This window comes from Rattus norvegicus, chromosome 13 (genome assembly GCF_036323735.1).
Source record: "Rattus norvegicus strain BN/NHsdMcwi chromosome 13, GRCr8, whole genome shotgun sequence".
Classification (NCBI taxonomy): domain Eukaryota; kingdom Metazoa; phylum Chordata; class Mammalia; order Rodentia; family Muridae; genus Rattus; species Rattus norvegicus.
This window is the reverse complement of record NC_086031.1, coordinates 6560535-6572504: the sequence shown is the minus strand read 5'-3', so window position 1 is coordinate 6572504 and position 11970 is coordinate 6560535. Positions and strand designations below refer to the sequence as shown.

General features: G+C 40.4%; 1 pseudogene; it reads left to right on the top strand.

Moving 5' to 3' along the window:
• Window positions 1-7097: 7097 nt before the first annotated feature.
• Hsp90aa1-ps11 (heat shock protein 90 alpha family class A member 1, pseudogene 11) lies at window positions 7098-7863 on the top strand (annotated as a pseudogene).
• The last annotated feature ends 4107 nt before the right edge of the window (window positions 7864-11970 follow it).

Here is an 11970-nt window from a genome sequence, read left to right as displayed (position 1 = left end):
GAGTTAGTGCTCATTGAATAGCAAGTGTGGTACCAGAAGAATGAGACCATTTTCTACATGGTGTTTACAGCAAGGAACAAAAGAGAATGTGGTACTCAGCTTACTTTCTCTTTTTCCTGTGTCTGGGACTCTAATACATAGTAACACTAATATTTTCGGTATTTCTTCCCATCTTTAACTTAATCTAGAAAAGACCTCATAGACATACCTTCAGATTTGTCTCCAGTGTGATTCAAGACCCTGTTGAGTTTACTATCTGTATTATGCTGTCAATGAAGCACATGTGTTATATTGAATCAAATAACTACAATCCATGTGCTTGCACAAATAAACTTATTTATAATGCATTGACTGGCTCATCAAAGCAATGGTGTTTTGAAATATACTGTTTACAAATTTAGAGGGAAAGAACACAGTATGTTGGCCACTGTCTGGTTGTCAATCTAGAGCAGCACTGCTCCAAATCAAAGGCATCTCATGTTCTAAATGACACTCAGCAGGTTATATCTGATCTCTGTTAGTTTACCATGTGTAACCTAGAGATAAAAAGAGATAGAAAGTTCCTTAGTGGTAAGGTGCTTGGTGAGCAAGACTGGAGACCTGAATTGGACTACTAAACCTTGTAAAGATGGAATGAGAACTTATTCCATCAAGCTGCCTTCTGATCTACACATATGTAGCATGGCATGTGCACCTACACATACATGCACACACACACACACACACACACACACACACACACACACACGCTCCTAATGACAGTAATAAATACATAAAATGTAAAAAGTATTTCTCACTCATTGATTTTGGTAATTCATGGATTATACATGTTATATATGTAGAATAAAACAAGGCGGAAAGTTTATTTGGTCAAGTTCTTGCCTTGCAAGCATGAGGACTGGAGCCAATTCCCCCAGAACCCCCACAAAAAACAAAAGCTGGGCATATTGGCACATACATATAATCCATTTTTTCAAAGTAGAGACAAACACACCACAGGGCTCACTGGCTAGTCAGATTAACTTATACATGTTTTCAGTAAACAATGCTGACTATCCACAAGAGTAGTGGATAATGTTGGTTACATCTGAGAAAAGAGACCCAGTGTCAGACACTGGCTTCAGCATGTCCAAGCACACATATGCCTGCACATACAATTTGTGTTCAGAGAAAGACAGAGACATGGCCAGAGAAGAAAAACCTTAAATCAAATTTGCAATTGTTATCTCAGAGCCACAAATTCTCCTATAGAAAATAGAAAATGTTCTAGTGGTAGGCATATTAGGCATACAGTAGCATATGTAGATCCCTCCTCCATAAGCAGATAGTGCTTTTCAACCAAACTCACAGCATCCTGAGGCATGAGCTTAAGGTACCTTTGGGGAGCTGACAAGCAGAGGAGTTCAGCTTTGCATTCTGATCTTAGATATATAGCGTAACCTCTGGTACCCAGGAATGTCCACTGACTCACATTCCATTTTACTTATACAAGCAGGTATAAAATTTTCATCTGATGTACTGTTTTATTATTGTGAAATATTAAACATTAATAAATTATTCAACCCAATGGGAAATACTTCAAATGATCTTTAATTTTATCAAGTGACTCTTGAGTGATGGGTCATTTAAGGACTATATTGTGGCAGAACCCACTCATAGAGACTTCCATTCATTTTCTCCTACTATTTTACCTCATATTCTGGAATTTGAGCTGCAAATAATTATGCAAAGAATCAGTTTTTGGTAGTCAACTGCTTTACTCATTTGAAGAGGAGTTTGATCGAGATATGAAATCACCTATGGCAAGAAACAAGAGACTTGAGCAAAATTGGGCCCAAATTTTGAAAGAACTCAAACTGTATGAAATGTTCTTTACTCTTTATACTGTTGGACATGAGCTGTGGCCATGGAAGCTAGATAATAGCTAGGAATAGACGTCTAAGGAATTTCAGACTCAGTTGGGTCTGTTTTTATGAGAGGTTGGGGGGATACCAGAGAGCAGGTACAACCGGAGTATGAACCCACCACATTTTAAGGTTGGCTTTAAAGAAGATACCTGCTTGTTAAGGATTCTTTCTGAATACAGCTTCCCTAAGAACATCCATACTTTCTCAGTTTAGATGAAGACAACCTCCTACACCAGCATCATCGCTATATATCCAGATAGAAGAGATTAAGATCTAAGATGTCCTTGAAAGTCAAGAGGACATCTTGTGACTTTTTCTGGAATTTCTATACATATCAGTACATGAACACATTTGTCCAAAGCTACTTATTCACGGTCACAAAAGTATTGAATATAGATACCATGGATATGCTGCTTTAGATTTACCCCTGCTTTTTCTGGGTCCTCGTGAGGGAGGAACCTCATATACTGATGAAAGTCATGGGTCACCATCTTAAACAATGCAAAATGGAGGTGCTTATGGGGTTGCACAAAGAGCCAAAAATAGAGTATCTTAGTTACAATCCAAGAAAGCACTTCTGAGCCCACTCACCCACAAACCCATCCTCACCAATTTGCCCTGACTCACCAATGCAGGGTGATACAATCACACAAATCAAAATATTTCGTCTCTTAACATGTTTGGATTCTATTTATTAGGAAACTCAATATTTTCTAATTTATTGTGATGGAAAACTTGATTTTGGGTTTTCTTTTTTCAATTGTCAGAATTAAGGTTTAAATCTGTGTTCCTTTAAAGATCATAATGTTCTTAACTATGGCACTTGGACAGTACAGTTGATTCAAGTGTTTTCAGAGACCCTTTTCAGCTTAACTATCCTCAGAGATCCTGCCCAGCTTTCTGTTTATTGAGATTGCTATTGTATCCAAAAGCACAGTATCTTTTTTCTAAATGAATCTCTCTGAGGTCCATTTCGGGTGTCATTCCTCAGGTGCCATCCACCTTCTTCCTGAGAGAGTCTCAGAAACATGACTACACCAAAATAGGCTACACAGGCTAACAAGAGACCTCCAAGAGTCCTCCTGTTTCTGCCACTCCAAAATAAGGTCAATGGTGTTTTCTACTCATTGGAGAAAGAAAGCTGCATTCTAGAATTATTAAGAGCTAACTAGCCTCTGCTATTCTAGATTACCGTGATTAAGCTGATTCTAAAATGGATGTCATACCCAGCAACAGAAACATTTGTTTTTACACTGTATGTACTTGTTGAAACAGAGATTCCAAAACTAGAGAACAAAAGTGTGAAGATAAGATTTTCCTCGATAGTACATAGGGAGCCAAAGATTCATGAAAGGACCTTATCCTTGGGACTGTTTTAAACAAACATGGTGGTATTCAGAAAGGGATCTATACTCCTAAGAGAGGCTCTTTTTCTTTTCGTCTTTTAAGTTCCCCTTTTCTAGGGAAGTGATCAGCTTGCCACCACCCCTCAGTAAGGAGGCTTTCCATTTCTATGGGTTTTGTTATTGCTCTTGGCTCTCTCAGTCTACAAGGATTCAGGAGAGCATCCTTCTTCCCTAGGGAATGAAAGCTAATGGATGTCTAATTCAGTAGTTCTCATGATGTAAAGTGCTGGTTAATAAAAAGCTATTACAAAAGATTAAGTGGAGACATTTCCACCCACATTCCCCTGATAAAAGCTCCATTTATCCCAAATCCTACATGTTAAATTGGGTCTGTGGGTTTGCAGGTCAAAGTGGCTGGCTGGGCGAGGCTCCAGACTCAATATCCAGAGGACTCATACTCTATTAAATATTGTTAGACAAGCAGCAGTCTGGCTGGTTTCTTGTTCTCCGTGACCTTGGCAGTAAACTATTTACCACATCCTGGCACAAGTTCAGGGGCAGACTCTGTAGTTTGCATTTTATTTCTTGTACCTGTTTGGAGCGCACCTTTACTGCTTCAGGTCAGGTGCCCTTAGACCTGAGTGAAGTATGAATCTTGTCAGTGATGATGAATCTCACTTGTAAACATGACAGAGCATAGAATAACCTAGTAGATAATCTTGTGGCGATGTCAGGATAAGAACTTCTAGATTGGGTTAATTGAGATGGGAGCCCAAAGTAAATGTAGGTAAGAGACCTAACTAAAATCAGGTAGGAGCTCTAACTTACTGCCTTGAAGTCCCTTCAGTAATGAATGGTAACTGGGAAATGTAATATGAATGAGTCTTTTCTCCCCTAAGATAATTTTTATCCAGGTAACTGTAATAACTGAAACTAAGACAGCAAGGAAACTGACAGTGACTGCGCCGCCACAGTATGGAGAACCAGGCATAGACCTAGGGGATTTAAGAAAAGACACATACATGGGTCTCTCATGTTACAAAAATTCCAAAGCTTTACTGAGGTTCACAGAATATATATCTCACATTCACCAGGTGGAGAATTCCAGGAAGCACCATGGGAAAACAAGTTTATGTTCTCAGGAGAAAAAACAGGAACAAAAAGCAGGAACTGACGTAACAGTATTACTGCCCAGCTGTTACCACCCATAAGCCAAACAGAAACGCCAAAATATTCCTTTGTAAGGACAAAAGTTTCCACATGCATCTGCAAGGCACAGTGGGAAGCAAACACTGAGGGAGCCCAGGAGGGTCCAACAGACACCAGGGAGAGGAACAAAGAAGATTAGTTCTTCCTGGCAGATTTGGAAGCAGAAAAGAGCACAAGAAATAGGACCAAGCTATGAAACTCAGCGCAGGATCCTGCTGGTGCCTCTATCCCTAAATATCCAAGCTTGGTGTTATATTTAAAAGTTTACTGCTTAATGAAGAAAGGATGGTTCACTTCCCTTCATAAGATATGCTCTTGTTTCTTAGTGGATGAATTATTCAGGGAGTGAAGATGAAAGATCCCATGCAGAGAGACCCTTACTCAAGTCTTGGGAAATTGAGGACCCCAGACACAGACCATTTTGGATGTAATAAGCAAAGGCGAGGTTTATTACGGAGACCTATTACAGAGATCTCCCGGCCAACACGTATCCCGCGCAGGAGACAGAGGTGTTGACCCTGAGAGGCTGGGAGAAAGAGTATTTAAAGGCAGAGGCTGTGAGCCCCAGGGGATGGGGGGGATGTCAAAGGGGAATGTACCACAAGATACAGGATTGTTTTATGACTCAAGGAGATAAGGGGACGCCATAAGGTTTTATGGCCCCCTGGTTTCTGGAACAGAGCTACTAAATCGGAGAAGGGTTGGGTCTTCAGGTCCTCATTATTTTTAAACGTTTGTCAGAATTGATGAAGCATCTGTATTTGAAACACCTCTGGTTAGGCTTGGGCCGCCGGTTTCCTGGAATGCTCTCTGCAGGACGCAATGGCTGGAAAGCACAAGTAGGGGTTTAAATAAACATCACAGGGCAGAACAAAGAACAGTTACTCACACCGGGTGATAAGCAAAGTAGTTCTCTTGCATTTTTAACAATCTGTCTTCCAAAGACAGGTCCTGTTGCTGAGTTTTGGGCTAATTTAAAACTCTATCTCTCAAAGATACATGCTTCTTTCTACGATTTTATGTTTATAGGCAGATGGGTATATAAAAGCCCCAAAAGCTGCAAATGATGTTTGTCTGTACTATACTAAATGCATCTGTTGAGACACCCCCAGCATGGTGGTTATGAGCAGTATGATCTGTAGAATATGATGACAGCAGTAGGTGGGATCTCCTCTCCCTTCTTTCTCTCCCTACTTCTCCCATTCTCTTCTCTATCCTTTTCCCATTCTTCACACTCCCCACTAGTCCCCTACATATTCCCATCTCCCCTCTCCCATTTTCTTCTCTCCCTTCCTCTCAGCCATCCTCTCAATTTCTTTTTCTCTCATTCTTCCATCTTCTATCCACTTACTTTTTTTTACTCTAGCCACTCCTGTCTTTTATTCTTCACTTCCTTTCCTCGTCTTCTCTGTTGTATCCCACTGTACATATCTTCTCCTCTTTGGACTAACTCTCTCCCCTCAGCTCCTGAAAGGTTTGGGAGGCAGTTGACTTTGAGGATTCGGAAAGCTTGGAGCCTGGATCCCCTCAGGCTCTGCAGGTTTGATTTTTGATTAAATGAAGCCAATGAAGTGAAGACAAATCCTTCCTCTTTCAATTACCCTCTCAGAGGCATTCTTTTCATCAAACTACCAAGGTAAAGTAACTATTTAATCCAGGTTAGAAAGTCATTTTTAGATAAGCATCTTACCCAAAGAAGAAAAACATTTCATGGTAATGGTTTCCAGCCAGGGTACTAGTAAATAGATAGGATTGGGATATTTTTGTTTGTTTGTTTGTTTGTTTGTTTGTTTGTTTTTGGTGAATACAAGATTACACTGTTGACATTTCAATTAGCTTTGTTTTACTTGAGGGAATTTTCACCCTCCTGTGGTTTTCTAATTACATCCTCAGTTCAGTTTGTCTAGCCTTTCAAGTCCTCTGGCGATTGAAAGTCACTTACTGTTTTGTTGTTGTTATTTGTTTGCCTCTTTTTGGTTTTCTTGTTATTATTTTTTTGTTGTTTTTTTTTTCTACACTCCCAGGCTTGTGCAATCCACAGCATGCAGACTAGAGTGGAGACGAACATAGCATGGTAAAATTACAATGCTAGAATTCTAATGTCAAAAGGTTAGGCACACCTGAAGACATGTATTCAACAGACCCCTCATCCAGCAACTCCAAGGATTCTTTCTCCTCTGCCTTCAGACAGTTTTCCCTATTAGGAAAACAACTTTGAGGAGTTCCTAGTTACATTTTTGCCCATGGTTCCCAAGGCTCCTGGATGAGCCAGATCTACTTATGTGTTCATATAGAGCTGTGGGCAGAATGAATCCAAGCAGCTGTCTGCAGTGTGGAGACAGCAAAACCTAACCTAAAAGGAAATAGTGTGTTTCCAATACTGCATCCCCAGCTCACAATTTCCATCTTGTAAAGAGGAAGATGATACCAAAGTTGTAATGTGACTTGGCACCTTGTTACTCATCAGAACAGCATTACCACCCTGAGTAATGGCCCTAAGTTTGTTCAGGAAAAACACTTAATGAAAGTGCTTTAGACCCACACCTTTACTATCACAAGGTATCTCATTGACAAGTTGAACACATCCTTTCACCTCCAATAACTTGAAAACGCATCCCCCCCCTCAAAAAAAAATCTCCTCTACTGCACCTTAACGAAGGAAAAACAGAACCATATCTATGTTATCACAGGTGAGACTGAGAACCAGGTTGGTAACTCAGCCTTTGTGGAATGTATCCAAAAACATTACTTACAAGTAATGTATATAAATGATCCCATTGATGAGTATTATGGGGAACAGCTGAAGGAATTCTAGGCCAAGACCTTGATGTCAGTTACCAAAGAAGGACTGGAACTTCCAGAAGTTGAAGAGGAATGGAAGAATCAGGGAGAGAAAAGTAAAAATTTGATAACCTCTGAAATTATGAAAGATATTTTGGAGAAAAAGGTTGAAAAGGTGGTTTTGTCAAATTGATTGTTGAGATCACCATGCTGTATTGTAACAATCACATATGGGTGGACAACAAAATTGAAGAGAATCATGAAAACTGAAGCCTGCAAAAATCAAGTCAACAATATGTTACATGGCAGCAAAGTAAAAGCTGGAGGTAAACACTGATCACTCCTTTACCGAAATGTTAAGGAAAAAGGCAAAGGCTGACAAGAATGATAACTCTGTGAAGAATCTGGTCATCTTGCTATATGAAACTTCACTCCTGTCTTTTGGCTTCAGTCTGGAAGATTCCCAGACCCATGCTAACAGGATCTACAGGATAATCAAGCTTGATCTATGTATTGAAGAGGATAATCCTACTGTGGGTGATACCAGTGCTGCTGTAACTGAAGAAATGCCACCCCTGGTAGGAGATGATGACATATCACAAATGGAAGAAGTAGACTAGGTTTCACCAGGACTATGTGTTTGATATGTACCTTCATACCTTATGATAATATTTTCATGGTTTTTGTTTTTTGTTGTTTATTTTGTCAACATTTAAAATATCTATGTGGCATGAAAACTAAGGGAAAGATAAAATTTCTACATGTGATAGTGTGATACTATAGGTTTGACTTAAGTGATTGATAGAAAGTTTGTTGTAATACATAATGTAACCTACTGCTAATGTTAACTTTGTGGTCTAAAGTATTAAGCTGTTGGGCTGGACTCGTTAGAAATCCAAATTAGGATGGCTTAATTTTCATCTTATTTTTTTTTTATTCTCTGTAGTTAATTTGCATGTACTAGTCTTGGAAGTTAACACAAGTTAAAACAGCTTGACAGAGGAATTCCACTGTCAACCAAGTGGCTGGTTTCCTAAAGTACCTATAACAAAACCCTAAGTTTTCCCTAGGTCTTGTAACTCAGCAAGGCTTGAATGGAGATAAGAGTGCCCAATCACTTTCTACTTTAAAATATAAATACAGAAGAAAAAAAGAAAAAAGAAAAGAAAAAATTACCCACCCATCAGAATTCAACTTGTAATCTCTAGACTGTGCAAGTATTTGGATATCATTTGTATATTTTTCCTTGAAATAAAAAGGAAACAAATGGGGTTGGGGATTTACCTCAGTGGTAGAGTGGGTACCTAACAAGTGCAAGGCCCTGGGTTTGGTCCCCAGTTCCAAAAAAAGGAAAAAAAAGAAAAAAGAATAAAAAGGAAACAAATGATATTCACAACTATGTTACTGAAACATTACTATGAAAACTAAATTATTAATCAGCATAAAAGCAACATGAATGTGCTAATGCTTTAACCACAGGCAATAATGCCTTAATTTGCATTGATGAAACATCTGTGGAAGCCTTAATATGACAGATTACTAGGTGTGAAAAGGAATCTTGTATAGCCATGCTAGTGTTTATTCTTGGGGAAAGGAATACAGCCTGTGGGCTCTAAAGCCCCAGAGGCTTCTCTACATTTATAGTTGGCCAGAGGTAGTCTGCTTTTGTTTCTTTAGCAAAGCACTAGCGTTCTTAGGTTTTCTTTACTACCTGTGATCAAATGACAGTATGGGAAGTTCTGTTGTCCATCTCCCTTCTTCCCTCCATCCTCTAAAAATCTCTTTGTTCCTTCCCTTCTTGTCTTGCTGGCCATCTCCCTCCATTCTTCCTTTTATACTTCCTCAGTTCCTCATACCTTTCCCCTTGACTGCCACCAGCTCTGATGTTTGATGTGACATTTAAAATTAATGTAAAGGCTAAAAAATGGGGGAGTGGGACCCGGAGAGATCGCTCAGAAATTAAGAGTTCCTATTCTCTTACAAAGGACCTAAGTTAGGTTCCGAGCCTCCATGTTGGTCAGTTCCCAAGCACTCACAGCTCTAGCTCCAGAGTATAGGAAGATTTCTTCTAGCCTCTATGAACATCAACACACACACACACACACACACACACACACACACACACACACACTCACTCATACTGCACACACATACATGCACACATTCACAGGCACTGCACTGGGATATATCCACTCACAAAAACAAAAGTTGTAGGGTTTTGTTTGTTCGGTTTTGTTTGTTTGTTTGTTTGTTTGTTTTAGTAGAGTTAGGAACACTGAGGAAGATAACCACAAGGACTCTTAACTGACTATAAGAAATAGGAGACTGGATTAAAAAATGAACTTAGCTCCACCTGGTTCCCAGGGATCCTCTCCTCAATGAGTCATCATTGCCCCTATTCCTAGCATATGTCTCAAATTTGTGGAAAGTTTCAACTTTATGCACATTTCTGCATCTGTATATCATATGTCAAAATATAGTAGACTAAATTGTGGGAAATGAAGGCTTCTAAGATAGCCTCTGCCCATTCAAGGAAGCAGAATACTCTAAGGGTATAAAGAAGAGGAGAAATTGTAGAGTGAGATAAGTCCAGATACTAGGGACAGCAACTTGCCTTACGGCTCTGCTGGCTCCACTATGAATTCCATATAGTTCAATTTCTGTTTTACTGACTTACTTATGCTACATCATAAACACTGATTGTTAGTTCACCCTACCTGAACCCAAAGGAAACTGATGATATGGATAGGATTAGAAGGGACATAGGAGATGCCTCTTATTCACCACAGGAGATACCTGGAGATACACAAAAGGAAGAATGAGGTTGAAGAGAGACACACCTCCTGTGCTATCAAGAACAAGGTGCTGTTGAGAGATTGGACCAGTGATTAAGTATATTTCTTTGATCAAGGCATTACATAGTTCAATATTATATTCTCGTCATATGCTAAACAGACAGACAGTGATGTCAAGGAAGAAGTACTTTCTCAGCTAGTGGCCATTCATGCGGACAACTCTCCTCAAGAATGTATAAAGGCTGCAAGGACACCAATTTATTAAATAATTAATAATAATAATAATAATAATAATAACAACAACAACAACAACACTAGTAGCAGCAGCAGCAACAACAAGAGCAACATAGCTTCCTGAATCTTTGCCTAACCAAATACTACCCTATGCATCTCTTTGTCCCTTGCTCTGTGTCTGTATATCTGTGTGTTGCTAACAAAAGGCTTTCTTTCCTCCTTTCCAGAATTTCACATACAACATCATAGAGGGAAAAATTAAGGGATAGCTTGCAGAAATCATTAAAATAATTTTATAATGAATAAATCCCTGAGTCCAAGTGACCCAGATAACAAACCAATGTACCAAGCTCTTTGTTTCATTCAGCATTTATGGTAGTTATCCATTTTATAAGACTGCTTTCCATTGGATGACTATTATAACACAAACAAATACACATATGTTACTCTTATGTCAGGGCCATGGAAGAGTTTATAGCAATATCACATGATATATTGAAAGGAGAATTATACGAATTCTAGGTTTTGAGATACAAAACTAAAAGAGTAAGCCCCTGCAGCCAAAACTAGCAGGCCATAAAGATAGAGGAATGCAAGAAGCACTGCCCAGGCAGCACTAGTAGGCCATAAAAGAATAAACCCCAAAAGGTCACAGACCCAGGGCTAAGCCTTGCAGCCAGGACTGGCAAGCCATAAAGATAAGGAAAAGGAATGCAGGAACCAGCCTGAGTTAATGGGACTGATTCATGGGACATCTGGCAGAAAGACATCTCCCCCTAGCTCACTTAGGGCCATATCTCAACTAGGTGTCCACCTCCCCCTAGCACACTCAGGGCCATATCTCAACTAGGTGTCCTCCGGCCCCTGATAAGCCCCTGACTTCTAGCACGTACCCTTTCTGCTTTGTTCTCACTGCTATGTTTGAATGAGCCAATTGTATGTAACCGCGTCAAAACCCCCTAGCTTTCTCTATATAACCCTCTAACTTTTGAGTTTCGTGGTCAACTCCTCTGTCTCCTGCATGAGACACGTGTTGGCCCGGAGCTTCATTATTATTAAACGACCTCTTGTTTTTACATCAAGACTGGTCTCTCGTGTTACCTGGGGTGCTCCATCCTGAGACTAGAGCAAGAGTTTTACATTTTTATGGGGGCTCGTCCGGGATGGAAGCGTAGCCCCCAGTGACTCGAAGACCCCCTTGGAGGTACGTTAGTGTGAGTGCTGAATGTGAAAGGGCGGCCGCCGTGTGTATGTGCGCGTGTGTCTGTCTTGGTACTGGTCAGTATTAAGAAGGTGGATGAGTATTCCCACCTGGGTGGATGAGTATCCCCACCTTGTTTTAAGAGAGCAGACGAGTATTCCTGCTCTCCGTGCAGCTGCCTCTGCGGTTCGTGAGAACCCTCTGGCTGCGGAAGGGGAGACGTCCCGGCCCCGCAGGCTGCAGCCCTGGAAGACGTTCCACGGGCGGAGAACAGTCGGGAGAGTCCGACTGTGGACAGTCAGGAGGACCTGACTGTGGTTTTCTGGAACCAAGGAGACGGAAGGCTCCTTCTACCCAGGCGGGAGCGGACACAGGGTCCCACCCCATCTGAGGTAGCGTTTGGCTGGCTATATAAGTCCAAACGGGGGAGAGAGTGTGTGAACGCGTTGGTGATTAGTGTGTTTGTCTATCTACTGTTGCTGTATTTGTTTTTCATT